This window comes from Poecile atricapillus, chromosome 1 (genome assembly GCF_030490865.1).
Source record: "Poecile atricapillus isolate bPoeAtr1 chromosome 1, bPoeAtr1.hap1, whole genome shotgun sequence".
NCBI classification, from domain to species: domain Eukaryota; kingdom Metazoa; phylum Chordata; class Aves; order Passeriformes; family Paridae; genus Poecile; species Poecile atricapillus.
In genome coordinates this window covers 28,591,300-28,606,259 of record NC_081249.1, presented here as the reverse complement: position 1 = coordinate 28,606,259, position 14,960 = coordinate 28,591,300, and the positions used below count along the sequence as shown (strand labels likewise).

Genomic DNA, 14,960 nt, shown 5'->3' with positions numbered 1-14,960 from the left:
TGAAACCACAGAAGGGGTATATGTGTGTTATTAAAAGCCAGGGTCACTGTAAGGACTTGAATCTCAACAAGAATTCTCATGGTGACCTCTGAAATACTTCCTTCACTGGAAGGGTGTGAACAGGGCATTTGCTGTTGGGCCACAGGAGAGGGGACCTTAGAGTCCAGCTGTGGAATGGAGACTTAGTTTGGCTGTGCCGCTTACCCACACTAGCTCTACCTTCCCTTCTTCCTGCATCTGGTTTACTTTGCACACATTTTCTTGGTAGTGATGTCTGTTAGCTAATGACCTGCAGGCTCCTGAAACTGAAAGGGGAAGGAGAAAGACATTGCTCATAGTGGGGCAGAAATGAGTGAGGATGGAGGAGCAGAAGTGACTCACAAACAGTATGAGCTCTTGAGCCTCTTGAGTGTGCATGGGGAGCTTTGGAAGCAATGTTGACCATATAGTGTGAACCAAATCTTTTTTAACCACAGAAACCTAGCTCTACGCTATTCAGTGATGTTATTGATATGGTGCCTCAGACAAGGGCCCTGAATTCTAATTAGTTATAATAATTAGTAAAGTTCAGTACCCCAAAGATGGTATTTTAATTAAGGAAAACAGAAGGTCAGATTTTATGTGTTATAAGTTAATCTAACTCCAAACCCTTCAGTACTACACTATAATTTCTATTATCTGATATACTGGTTATGGTTGCAGTAGCTACCATGACAAACCATTTTTCTTTTGGGAAGAAAAGGTGTAGAGGTAGACTTTAACCTTTTAAGGCAGTTTAACCTAGAGTAATTCTATTGAGTTTGAAGGATTTACACCAGATTGACAGCGTGAAAAATGAGGTCAGAATCAAGACAGTAAAGCAGTGCCATTTAGCCTCTATCAGAGTTGATGAGGGCTTACCTTGTAATATTTAAAACCATGGGTATTTTAGTCAGATAGGGAAATGCACTTTCAGAGTCCAATTTAACAAAGTCTAATTTCCAAAACTGAAGCCCTGTTCTCCTAATCGTAGTGACTTTAGATACATATGGGAATATCAAAACATGATTGCCCTGAAACTCAATCTTCTTCTTTTTAATTAAAGAAAGAATCCTATCTTAGTCACCTGAGAATCTGAAAGATAGTCTAAGTGTTTGACACTCAGAAAAACTTTTAACAGATAAATTATGATGACAAGAGACAAAAACTACTATCAATAGTAAAAGCAAATTTAAAATAAAACTAAAGATGCTATAATAATTTAGAAAAAAAAAAGCTAATCAGTCCTGATCTTAAAATTCTTCCTTCAAGCCAAAAATAAATGTGTTGCAGGAATTAATTTAAGATATAGAAAGTCGTGACTAGATCTCAACTGTTGTAAATCAGCAAAGCTCCACTGATTTCAATGGAGCTGCAGTAAGATAGGTTAGATAAGAGTCTGACCCTCAATTGCTTTGTAATTTTTTTTCTAATCAACTAACAAAATACAGTTTTTATGTTAATGTAGAATCATAGAGTCCTAGAATAGTTTGTGTTGGAAGGGATCCTTGAAGGTTATCTGGTACAACCTCTCTGCAATGAGAAGGCATCTTCAATTAGCTCAGGTCACCCAGAACCCTCTTCAACCTGACCTTAAATGTTTTCAAGGATGGGGTATCCATAAATCTGTTCCAGTGTTTCACCACCATCATCATCCAAAATGTCTTCCTTATAGCTACTCTGAATCTACCCTCTTTGAAGTTAAAACCATTAGCCCTTGCCCTATAGCAACAGGCCCTGCTAAAAAGTATCTTCTCTTTCTTATACATCCCCTTTAAGTATGGAAAGGCTGCAATAAGATCTCCCTGGAGCCTTCTTTTCACCAGGCTGCTCTACCTCACTCTGTCCTCACAGGAGAGGTGTTCCCCTCTAATCATTTTGTAGGCAGGGTCTCATTGTGGTGGAGTAGAGAGGGAGAATCACCTCAATATGCTGGCCACACTTCTTTCAATGCAGCCTAGGACGTCACTGGTTTTCTGAGCTGCAAACACACCGTGACAGTTCCTGTCCATCTTGCCATCCATGAAACATCTGTCTTAAGTATTTGTTGTTCCTCAGTCATAACCTGGTGTTTATTTTGTACCCAATCTCCCATTTTTTCTATTTTAACAGTTTTAGAAGTATGAAATATCTTTGAGAAAACACTTTATTTAAATCAAATTCTGCAACTTTGACAAAGTGGCTTTTACAACACATTGAACCACCTTCTCCTGACTTTGAAGGAAGACCTAGGCAATGCTAAAGGATTAATCTCCTGGCATAATTTTTCTGGTGTCATTCAGGCTAGCATACATAGGAGTGCACATGCAGTTACATACCCTATATTGCTTGACAGGCTTTTGTTAGAAAAGTTTACTGGATACATCCCGCTTTTCCATTTTTAAAGTGTGTTCATCCACAAGAATGTTGTATTGAAAAAATAGAAATTGAACACAGCTGAGATAAATAGATCACACTAATATTAACACTTCTCTGATCCCTGCAGGCAAAAGCTGAAAAAGCATTTCAGGCTCAGGGCTGATGCTGTGGGTGCTGTGCAGAGACTTGTGTTTCCAAGGAACAATGACTGGTTCCTCAAGTGGTCCTTCAGTGTCAGCACTGGAGTTCTGGGCAGTGCTGGCAGAACTGCCTCCCCAGCCAAACAGTGAACAAGGTGGGGGATGCAAGATCTGCTTTCCCCAGCAGATGAATTTCCTGAACTGCTGTACTTCATGGCCACATAAACACCTGGCTAAGAAAAGCATTGCAATGACGTGGAGCTGGAAATGAGTAGTCGAGGGGCTGGAGGGTCAAGAGCTACCTAAGGCCATCTAAATAACACCAAATTTGTCACCAAATAAGAAGCCACACAATCTGCTACACAATCTGCCACACCATACCACACTAAACTTTCAAGAGCCGTTCCACAGCCTGAATTACAGACGAGAAGCAAACAGGAAGCATAGACAAATGGTGGAGTTCTGGCATCCTATGCCAAACCAATTAAGCAGTCAGACCCATGGGTAAAATTGTCTGGAAAGAAAACAGCTTTGTGCCCTTCCTGAGTACAGCACAAAGAGAACTGGGAATACTGCAGGGCTGGAAGGAGACCCAAGCCAACCAGCAAATTGCAGTGTGGTGGCTACACTGAGTTCTGTCCCCTCAGTGCCCTTGGTTTTACAGGTGTTGAGGTCCCCAGATCACTTCCTAATAACTTTTCACTTATTGCAATGAAAATTAAACCCATGTAGATTTTCTCTCGTTGACAGTGAAGCTTTTAAAACTTGGGCATATAGATATGTGACATATAAAATCAACTATTTTGTGCTGTGTTCTTTTCCATTTGCAAGTCTGGTTTATGGTCATAGCAATAGTAGAAGGATAGAATGCCTCTTATATTTTAACCATCAGGTTGCCATTGTGAACATTAAATAGCATCCTGACTGCTTCAAAATAAAAAGCATCAGCAAATATTTAATGCTATACAAAAATTAGAAAAGTCTGGAATTGTCTCTCATTCGCTAACCTTAATCATATCAACCTGTTCACATACATGACTGTATCAAATGCCAAAAGCCTGCTGGGAACCCATCCCTTTGCCAGCTGGTATGCACTGTATTTGATCAGGACTCTTTTTTGTATGGGAAGCAATGAAAGTGCATCCACAGCCTTTTGACAAAAAAAGATGAAAATCAACAAACACAACTGGAATTTTCTGAGAAAAAGCACATACACTGTGTGTTCATTTATTTTTCTACAAACAAGGAGATAGACAAGAGGATGCAGCCTGTGAAAGCCATGCTTATCTAGGACAATATCACTGAGGCAAAATATATTACTGCAGAGAAAGCACATGTACTTCCAGTTTTCACCAGGAAGAGAAGCTAACAGTTAGTCTGAGTACACAGAGCAAGCCACACAGATTGACAAGGAATTTTGTTCCCAAATGTTCATCACCCCTTGAAGAAGTTATGTGTTTTTCTGCACAGTGGTATCATTTTTTTCCCCACAGAAAGTGGAAAGAAATTCAGCACAGTGGAGGATCAGATCAGCAAGCAAGGGGCCCTGAGTTATGCCTACAAATGTCCTCTGCAGCCCATGAGAGGGAAGATGGAAAGGGGGCCGGTTATTCCTGCCTGGCTCATTAAATATGCTCTGGGCCATCCTGTTGAATGCCTTTTCTTCCTGCAGCTGAATTATTTTTTGACTGAAAAAGGAGTAAATTTTGCACTAGAAACTTTCTCTTAAAATACAATATTGGTGAAAGACCAGTGGGATGATACATGTTATTATTAATCTTTTAGTCTAAGAGCAAATTTAAACACATAGGCTTAAATTTTCTTCTCACTTTACTGGTCTTGCTGCTTTTAGCCTTGCCCGCTGTTTTTGCTCCTGACCAATATGCCAGCAGCTGTTTCCATTCTATTGCTGCTTTCCCCTGGGTATCTAAAGCGAGGTCTCTCTTAGCACTGAATTCTGCACTAAATAAAATTCTGCATTTTTAATAATGAATCCTTCCCATTGTCTCAGGGGCCACGCACACAATTAAGAACAATATGAAATTTAATTAACACAGGATAATAATAAGGGTATGAATGTCACAGGGAACTCTGAATATAGGCCCCCCACAGCAAATGATTTGGGAACTAGAGTGAAAGCCAGCTGCTAACACTCAGGTCCCAGATACCCAAATGGCATTTCAACACCTGACCTCAAGTATCAAGGTACTGGAAGGAAAGAAAAGATGACTGCCAAGCAATTAGAACCCAAGTGCTACAGATCTGTGTAGGGTAATGCTATAACAGGGAGTTATACCATAGTTGGTGGTGGAGGGACTGGAGTCTGGGCACTGAGAGCTCTGAGTGAATGCAACCTGTCCGAGCCAACACCTGAGGAGGCACCACAGGTCACACATTAAAGGGACATTTCTCAAAGGGTACTCCTGTGCTAGTCACTATGATGGTCACAGGCCTGTCCTTTAAACTGCAAAACCCATTTCTGGTCACATGAGGTGTTATCTTTTTTGCCATGTGTGTCTACATCCAGAGTGTATTCTGCAGTCCTGGAGTACTTTCAGACATTGTTAGGGAATACCAAAGAGTACACCTTAAGTAGCATCACAAGTACAATTTTTACTACCAAACCAAAAAGGCTACTGCAAGAAAAAAGGGTAGCGGGTAGAGAATGGAAAGAAGCAACTGCTACAGACAGTATTTTCATTAGGGGAAAACACTCACTTGCTAAGATTTAGATAAATCTTCATTACAAAATCCAAGCACAAAGGTAGACATCTGAAGTGTGGTTAAAGTATTTCCATGCTCTTGCTTCTCCTGTCTTTTTCCCTCTCCCCAAGGAGCCAACACAGCTCTGGCAGTGCACACTGGCTGAGAAATGGGCTTCTATTCCTTAGACTGCAGTCATGTGCGTGTGTCTTCTCATTTAAGCTCTTCCATTCTGTTTCTTTCAGAGGCTGAGAAATCTGCTTTTGGGGAGAAGATAAAAAAAAAAAAAAAGAAGTGGGGAAGCTCATTAGCAATTTGTTTAGAATTTGAATGTCAGCATAGTCACTTATGTCTAAGTGACTAAAAAATGCATGCGAGTACTCTGACTTTCAGCAAGAGATACAGCGTTCTAACATCAGAATGAACAATATAATTACTGTGTGTATGAAGACATATTGGTCTCCGTATAATGAGGTATTCAAATCTGCTCCACTTGAATCAGATCACAGAGATATATTAAACACACATGGCGAAAGAATTCAGTGTAAGGGTAACCATGTGTTCTGCCAAGTCTTTCTATGCATGAATGGGCTGCCAGGGCACCATAGGCTACAGACAAAGTACAGGAGGGCTGTGTTCAGAGGTAGGGAAGTGAGGTTGCAAAGGTATTTCCTCTTCATTCCCTCGAACATGTGAGTGTCTCCCATTTCTCTTCCTCTTTCACAGGCTGGTGCACCTCAAAAGCAATTCCACCAGAATTTACTGTAACATTACTGTATCAGGGTTCCTTGGTATGGTTTATTGCTGTATATTTACAGCACCCAAGAGTGAGCTGGCTGCCTGAGAGGGGTAGTGGTCGCAAAGGCCACTCTCAGTTTTGGTTGCAGAATTGTTTTCACAAATTTGTGACATTCTGGAAAACATGCCTCCTTTTCCAGTGCCACTGCAGCTATTTTCAAGCAGAGATGCTTGAACTTCCTGGCTGGTGGCCACGTGTGTGTGCCTGATAGGTGCTGAGGATTGATTGACACATTGGGGAGCCAAGGCTTGGGCCCCTTGCTGTGCCTGAGATCATGAGTATGATCAGGAGCAATCATTGTCAAAGCATAAAATGTCAATTTTTTGGCAGTGTTATTTCAACATCTAGATACTATGAAAAACATGGTAAGATGAAAACAGTAGCTGTTTTGCTTACTCGTAGAATTGTTTAAGCATGGATACCATAGCATATTGAGTTACACCCAGCTGCCAAAACAGACACGGAGAAGGTTTCTGTGGGTCACGGAAAAGACTGAGCATGTCGTTCCTTGGGTGGCTGAGCAATTGCAGAGACCCCAGTGTGACAGAACAGAAAAACACAAATGAATCAAGGCCATGATTTCAGTCTCTGCCACTCACAAGTGAGCCTGTGGTTAGACAGACAAGTTTCTCTGCTCAGAGTGCTGACTGATTTTAAAGGAAATTTTGTCTTGCTTTTTGTTCCCAGGGCATGTGTGATATTTATGATGTACTAAAATGCATTTCTTTGGGTACAGCTGCTCATATGTCTGTTGGGTACATGGGCATTATCAGAGGATGTTTCTCTTTTCCATATGTTGATGGAAGCAGAATTTCAGGGTGTCAGGAGCAAGCTGGGAAGGCAGGAGGAGTCCTTGCTCCTCTCTTGGCAGACACTATGTCAGCGTTCTGCAGAGCACTTATCAAGATGAGGGTGGCAACTCATACAGAACATAGGTTCTGGGGAGAAAACATCAGTTCATGCGGCTGCCAGAGATACAAACCTGTTAAGAGATTTATCAGGAGAAGCCTGTCCATTTTTTGGAAGTGAAAACTCCCTGTTTTGAAGCAGAAAACAGAATGAGACCTATCTGTCTCTTCAAGGAACCACAGCTGCCAGAGGGAAAGGTGTCAGATATGGTTACCAAACCCAATTCTTTTAGAGGCTTCAGTGGTATCTAGGGAAGAGGAAGAGTCAGAAATATTTAATGGGAATAACATGCGTACAACATCTCTTAGAATAAAGCTCAGACCTTATACTTTATTTCACTTAAAGATGTACTACAGAATTTATTTGTGCAGAACTGGGGAGGTAAAGCTGCAGTTTTAGAAAAAGCAAACTAGGGATGGTTCCTATCCTCTTCTGTTTCATACAAATCTTTGAAGTCTATGTGATGTTTCAAATACTAAATTGGGATTCAGATGCCAAGCTCAGTTTTTAATCCACATTTGAGTTAACAGCTCAAATATGTAGAGCTAGACTACTGAAAACCTTTTCTCACAGCCATATTTTAATATTGAGATCAGCTATAACCCTATACTGCAACCTCATTAAAAGGAAAACCTACACTGTACTTTAGTATGAAAAAAAGGGGACATTCTTGCTTTTTAAAAGTGTAGTAATATTTATTTAGCACAATGGTAAATTTCTTCTTTCCAGGGCATGAGGCTGCCTTTTAGTTTCACCAATTGTATCTGAAGGGTGTGGAAAATCAAAAAGAGACAAATAAGCAGATAGTTAAGCTGGATGGATAGACTGACTTCATCAGACAATGTTTGTCTGGCTAAAAACTCCCTTTCATCATTAGAAGAGTTAGTTCATATCCTCACCCTGTGGAAGTGGTTAGCTTTTAATTCATTCAAGAGATGCTATCAAAAAAGAAGAGGTATTTTTTACAATCGCAGCCCCAAAATAATACCGCTAAACAATACATAATTCATATCTCTTCAGAATTCTGAATGTGGTCAGAAATAAATAGCAGCACAGGCATTTAAGAGCTATTCTCATTGAAAAAATGTAATTAATTGGTGTTATGCACAAAATATTTCTTTGAGGGGGGAGCAGCATTGCTTTAATTACAAGTAATTGTTCTCAAAATCATGCAGCTCATAAGTTTTGCAGGCTAGACAGTGATTATGCATCAATACACTAATCTATCACCTTCATTATTTTAGTCATCTGGGTGTGATCATCAAATTTTGGAGTGTAACCCAGACAAGAAACCAGACACGTCTCATGCTTATGTTCTTTCCAAATCAGTTTGTTTTAGAAGCAGTTTGGACTGGTCATGCAAATTGCAATGCTTTTGTTTCAAATAAAGATGGTAACTTAAATTAAATTCCCCTTTGTATATTATTAAATGATGACAATGGAAAGGATATTCTTGTGACTGCACAAGGGCCTGGAGGGCATTCAGAAGACCCAATATTTCTACATTTTGCCACAGACTGTCTTTGTAGACAGGAGATTCCCCTTTATTAATTTTGTTCAAACTGCCCAGTGAACATACAGGGAACCAGCTACTGGACAGGCCAAGCAGGCCGACCAGCTCATTTCTCTCTTATCTTAGACACCATAGTGGTGTGATCCCCACACTATTCATCTTTAGGTGCTCTGTTACCCTGGGAGAATGACACAAACCTCCTCCCAACTCAGGAATGCAGGGAGCCTTAAATCATTAGTGTTTGTACAGCTTACTATTTGATAAATTTAAATGAAAGTATCTACCTAGTCACAAATTATTGTTGTTGCCGTTTTTGCTATTAAGATTACTTGATGAATGCAGAGCTGTATCTGTTATTAACTGAGACAGGGCTCATCCCAGTCTTTAGTCATCCCTATCTGAGATACCACATAAGCACCCATGTAAATCAAAGTTAAGCAGAGGATTAAGTGCTGTCCTGCATAAAGATGGTTTAAGTACATGTTTCCTGAATCGGGGCATAAGCTGTTATTCTACTACTGTCTCTGCAGTACTGCTTTTTCTACCTCATTAGAATGGGAGGATGTTTGCATAAATTCCTCATATTGACACACAAGACTATGCCTGTCTCCCTGAGAATTTGGAGATTTCTTTCCCTTTTCCCAAATTAATAAGTGCTGTCACCTGCATCGCTAAATACCAATTTGCTGCTTACCGCTAACAAGACCTCCACGTAATGTAGCTAACAGTAGTATTTCAAAAATAGAACTCTCCTGTTCCCAGCATGTCTGACAAGAATACATTAGAGGCACCTGTCTCTGGCACCAATATTTTGTTTTCTCTTTATCTACCTGGGAAGAAAGAAGTCGAAAGCAGTGAAATTTGCCTTGAAAACAAAGCTAATGTGAGCACAGGAATCTGTTTTCCCATCCTGCAGCTCCTGTTTCAGTCTTCTCCAATCATATGGAGATTTTAGAAAGTAAGCAAACAGTAAAATCATATTCATTTGAGTGAAAAATTAAAATTATCTCTTTCTTAGTAATTTTCACTTGAAAAGAATCAGGGAGCAGGAAATCTTTTAATTATGTTTGAAACTATGAGACTGGCTCTCTATGCTCACCAAGTTGAAGACATAAATACTGCATTATACTGCGAGTATACTGAAAATATCATCAAGCTTAAAACAAGTTCATCATACCCTTTATTTATCTGGCTCAAGGTCATTAACAATAGTACAGCAGAAAATCAGAACTGTAAAATCTAGATATTCCTCACCCTGAAGGATGTGAAATGGTACAATATGCCTCTATATCCTTTCTTTGTTTTGCAAGAATAGTTCTTGTCCTGGTTTAAATTTGGATGGAGTTAACTTCCTTCCTAGTAGCTGTTATAATAAACTGTGGGATAGATTCCTTCAATCTTTAGTTTCAGACATTTTTCCTGTATACTTTGACACCTCAGGGAGATTCCTTGGATCCCTTCAATATCAGTAGAGGGAAACTGGTGATTTGAAACCCGATTCATCTGGTCAGATGTAGATGTCAGCCCTAGGAGATGCTGAGTAGAATCCTCCTTAAAATGCTTGTTTCTATGTATTTACTTCAAAAGGAACCTTAAGTGATGTAAACATCTGGACAGAAACAACCATATTTAGTTAGATGGATCCCAGGATTCTGGGAGCTCAGATGAATCCTCAGACTTCATAGGTCTGCTCAGCTGCTTTTGCTAGGTTCTACCTCTGTCCATTGGCATTAGTTTTATTTGGATGTCTTCTACTCAAAAACAACTCATTTGTGCTTTTATCCCTGTGACAATAGCACTGTAAGCTGACAAAGTACTTTCATTACATGAATATCTGTCCTATCTAGGATGGTTTGTGAATTCCTTTCAGCTTTCCCTAGCACTCAGCAGCAGATTTGAATAATCTTAGACATGGATTTAATGCTAGATCTGGCTTACTGGGGTTTGCATTAAAAATATCTAAAATATGTCCATTGACCAACAAGGAAATTGTGTTGGGTCTCTTAAGTGTGCTGTCATGAAGACAGCCAAGGCAGCACAGTAAATCAATAGTATTCATTTTGATAAAATCCATTGACAATAGTTGAGAATATAGATGTAAAACTGTTTCCTTTCTTATTCATCTGAGAATTTTTACATGCTATAGGAAAGAAGGGAGTACCCAAACAATACATTGTGTGTGTGGGGCATTTATCCTATAATCTTTTGGTGTTTCTGTCATGGGAAAAGACAGACAATCTCATCATTCTCCTTACGATTTATATGGTGTTTCAAGTAGGATCTCTTGTTTAATATTCACTCTTATCCCTATCTGATGTTTGAATAATGACCATTTGTAAAAAAAAAGCAGCAAAATATATATTTTGAAAATATAATTTTTGAAAAAGATTGTTTAACACTTGTTGCAATTAATTACTATTTCATTATACATGTCTGCTCAGCTTTCTAGTAGAATTTTCAGAAATGTGTTTTTCAAGAACCTGGCAGTTCTAAGACAAACTTTGCAGAAGTAGCTCAAATAAATCTTTGTAAGGTAAATATGTAACAGAATGACCTCAGACTGATGTTTTCTTCTTGCCTGTTTTCTTGAGTAAGGTTCTAAGTTTGAAAAAGCTGCCTTGTTTAAATGAGGAGTTCACTTTATAAATAATAAGGTTGTATCCATTTTCTTTTACCAAGTTAGTCATCTTTTGACTATTTCATCTCCTCCTAGATCATTTAGCAATAAGGAATAAAGACATTTTATGGTCCTAATTTTTCAAACACTTACCTCACTGTACACTAGAAGCACCTCCCTTGTAGTCATTAGGTCTGATTTCTCTCATACTTCATTCCTGCCTGGCTTCCAAAAAAACATGGGGCATGGGAAGAGGCTGGGAAGTTCTTCTGTCCCTTTCCTCAGGCCTCTTCAAGTTGTGGCATACAACAGTGCTGCCATCCTCTAGGCTCTCATAGGTGGAATACAGCATCAAGCATAGGGAGCCCCAAGACTTGGAAAGTCCCTTCTTAGAACTGCACACATTTTACAGTTACTTTCAGTGTCATTGTGATAAAAAGAACCCCACACATTGAAAATAGCCCTGTTTATGTCCATAATCTTTTGTTTTCACAGTTGTTAAAAAAAAAACAGGTCGAGTCTTCACAAAAAGTTAAATTTGCTGAGAAAAGAAAAAGCCATAGTGAAGTGACAGTTTGATTATAATTAAAAACTTTTCAGTTGATTTAACAGTTGACTTTAGGCATTTTTTAAACTGTGGAAATAGCAGTGCTTTTAAGATAATGAACATAGTATGATTGCTAATGAAATCCACATATGCATACATATATACATATATATACATGAGATATATATGTATATATATACACACACACTATATATGTGTGCTTGTATATATATATATATATATATATGTGTGTGTGTGTGTGGTATTTATGCTATGTATTTATCAGTCTACTACATAGAGTCCTCTTAAGTTTATTTAAAAAGAAATCAAATGTGAGGGAAAGCATATTTTTCAAATGTGGCTCTAATTGTCTTTTGTGAATGTTCTATAGATCATTACTGATTGTTTACAACCCTTGTGTGGAATGGCTTTATGGCAATAGTGGGGGTAACATACCTTAATTGTTTATAAAATGACAACTCCTAATGGACCGTATTAGCTTTAACACAAACTATTAGATCCCTTTCATTAAATTATTCTGTGCTCTATTTTGGAATCTTGTTAGCTCTGGGAAGTAGGTGCAAACTCCTAAGGAAACATGAGCACACATTGAGACTATTATAGATAATGTTTATTAAATAAGCCTCTGAGGATGTTTTTCTTGGGTTGCTCTCAAGCATTTTGAAGGAGTCGTGTTCCATGTTTGAGGTCCCATGTTTCTTCCTCTTAAACTATGAGCAGCTGTAGCACATGACCTACTTCTGTAGAACCCTGTAATGATTTCCTTCCTTCAGTGGCTTCAGGAGTCCCTCTTCTGCCCTGTGAAAAAAAAGGGACAAATATTTTAATCCAAGCAAAATGCTAAAGCAGGTTTTGTTGGTTTCAGGGAAGAAACTCAATACAGCTACATCATCGAGCGTAGGCCTCAAATTGGAACCATCTGGCCTGCAGAAGCACCATGAGATCGTTGGGAAAGGCATGGATATTTTTGCCTTGGGCTGTAACACATACACCTGCAGAATGGGTAGACATGTTAGCAGACAAGCTGGACTCGTGTAGCAATACAAGCCTTCCCTCACAGCGCTGTGGCAGTGCTAGAGTTTGGAAACTACCCTGATATGTTTAATAAATGCAGTCACTGTACTGCATGCTCTCCAGACAGCAAGTATTCATCTGTGCTTGCCATTAAGTTAATTCAGACAGGTCTGCACTCCAAGGCCTATGTCCTTTTGCCATTCTTGCACAGATAGCTCCTTTGAAGACAAAATAAGAACAAGGGAAAGAAGACAGTAAGCACAAAATCATGCACTACATCTTAAGGCTGCCTCTTGCAGGAGGTAGCCTCATGTGATATTCATGTGAACTGGATTAGATTGAGAAGAGATTCTTGCTGGTAAATATTACATCTCTTGGAGAACACAAAAGAATGCAGGAGTCAGTGTAATCCATCCCCCTTGGTGGGAGATTTGTAAAATCTCTAAGCTGGATGCAGAAGGGACAAGAAGCCACACACACAGTCTCTAGAGGTCATGACTCCAGAAACTGCCAGAAAGAGGCAGTGTCCGAGCCCATGCAAAAAATGAAAATGCATATCACAGAAGCAGAAGGTGATATATCCTTTGACTGGAATGTTATTAAACAATTAGGATCACAGGTTTTACCAGAACTCTGCACAGTGCCTGGTTTTCTGCCTGCAGGCTAGTGGATGGCAGAGCAAAAGACCGGAACGTGGCATTTGCACCTTTGTGGTCTGTAGTTGCAAATATTACTTTGCACCTGCAAATTTGTACCCTGCCCCTACAGGCACTCTTCAGACAAAACTCTGAGCAGTCTCTCAGGGCTAAAAGGTTAAGGCCTGTAATAGCTGGACATTAATACCTTGTTATTCTTCTTTCAGCAATATAATGTATACAACATCCAAGGCAGGATATCTGCTGCTGGGTTAGAGAGTGTGGTTGCCTATGTTCTGCAGCAAATACACTGAAGGGAAACAGGTTTCCCCAAGATTTCTCTCACTCTACCTAGAAATCACACTGACTGTATCAAACTTTCAATGGGGAAAGTTTACACGCTGACTCTCAGTCTGTACTTTCCCATACTCCTGAAGAAGTCCAGAGAACATTTTGGTCCAGATCTGCTTTCAATGTACTCTATATTGCTAGCATCTGGAGTAATGTACGTGGGCTATCCCAGCCCTGAGCCAGAGAATAAAATAGACAGAATGTGCACAAGATTGCAGTCTAGTCCTTCACAACGCAGAATTCTGAGCACTGCTAGTTCCCTAGTTGTCTTCTCTTTAGGAGGCACTGAAGTGTTTTCAGAGATAAATCCTGAAGGTGACTTTTTAATTGTTTCACTGAGAGTTAAACTCAGGAAGAGATAAAGGAAGACTATGTCTAGTGTGTAAATATCAAGTGTGAAATCTCTAGCTCTTCTCTCCTTCACTCCTCTGTAAATGTGAAGCAACCCTACAAAAACCTACAGAACAGTGCCAGGGTAAAACAGATGATGGTGAGAGCAAAATATTTTTTCTGAGATCCATGCAGACATGACAGAGATGTTGTGGACAGTCAAATATAACAGGAATAAAGGTAGCTCAGAGCACTGTCTCAAAGGATAGTGCTCTGAAATGGCTTCTTCAGTTCCCAACTCATTCTTGCCTGATTTTGGAAAGGAAATCTCATGTGATGTATTGACACATAAGAAAGGTGAGGTATAGTATGTATTGCTGTAGACAAACTTCCTTCTGGACTCATATTTTATTTCCTTTTGCTTTTCACCATACCTTGGTTCACCTCACCTCACAGCAGCTTCTCACTTCGGTCCATGCAAGCCAAGGCAGCTTTGCCTAATATACATCTCCAACAGTTTCCAGTGCTGTTTCAGCAACAAGATGAGAGTTAATGAGGCTCAACACACTTCCTACCATACTTTATGGGGAAAACCCCTTGAGTGAGAGCAGGAAATCCATCTTGTAAGAATTACAATGTGGTCTCAGTTCCTCAACTAGAAGCTGAAGAGAATATTGATATTTTTCAAAATACCAAATAGTAAGCGTGGAGGTTCCCCAGTCAAGTATCCCTTCGGTGCAACAGGACAATTTTTCATTTCAGTGTCATTTAGATTTCTGAAATAATTTATTATATACTTGAAGAATATTGAAAATTTCCCTAAACCAGATTCTACTACCTCTATTTATGCAAGCTGTGCAAAGGCAATCCCACTGTTGACAGGAAAAAAAGGTGCTGTTTGCCACGAGAGAGGAAGGGAGGGAAGGCAGAATCGGACCCTTCTTAAAAGCCTTCTGAAAGATGGGGAAAAGCAAGAGGCCCAAGGTTTCACTAAGTGCATTTTGA

At 39.5% G+C, this 14,960-nt stretch overlaps 1 long non-coding RNA gene across 1 annotated transcript in view; it reads right to left on the bottom strand.

The window, feature by feature from the left end:
- Nucleotides 1-12,260: 12,260 nt before the first annotated feature.
- The window catches only part of LOC131592787 (uncharacterized), a 32,242-nt gene continuing 29,542 nt past the window's right edge, over nucleotides 12,261-14,960 (bottom strand). The window contains exon 3 of the long non-coding RNA XR_009280709.1: nucleotides 12,261-12,423. This is a non-coding gene — a long non-coding RNA (uncharacterized LOC131592787). The remainder of the gene's footprint in view (nucleotides 12,424-14,960) is intronic.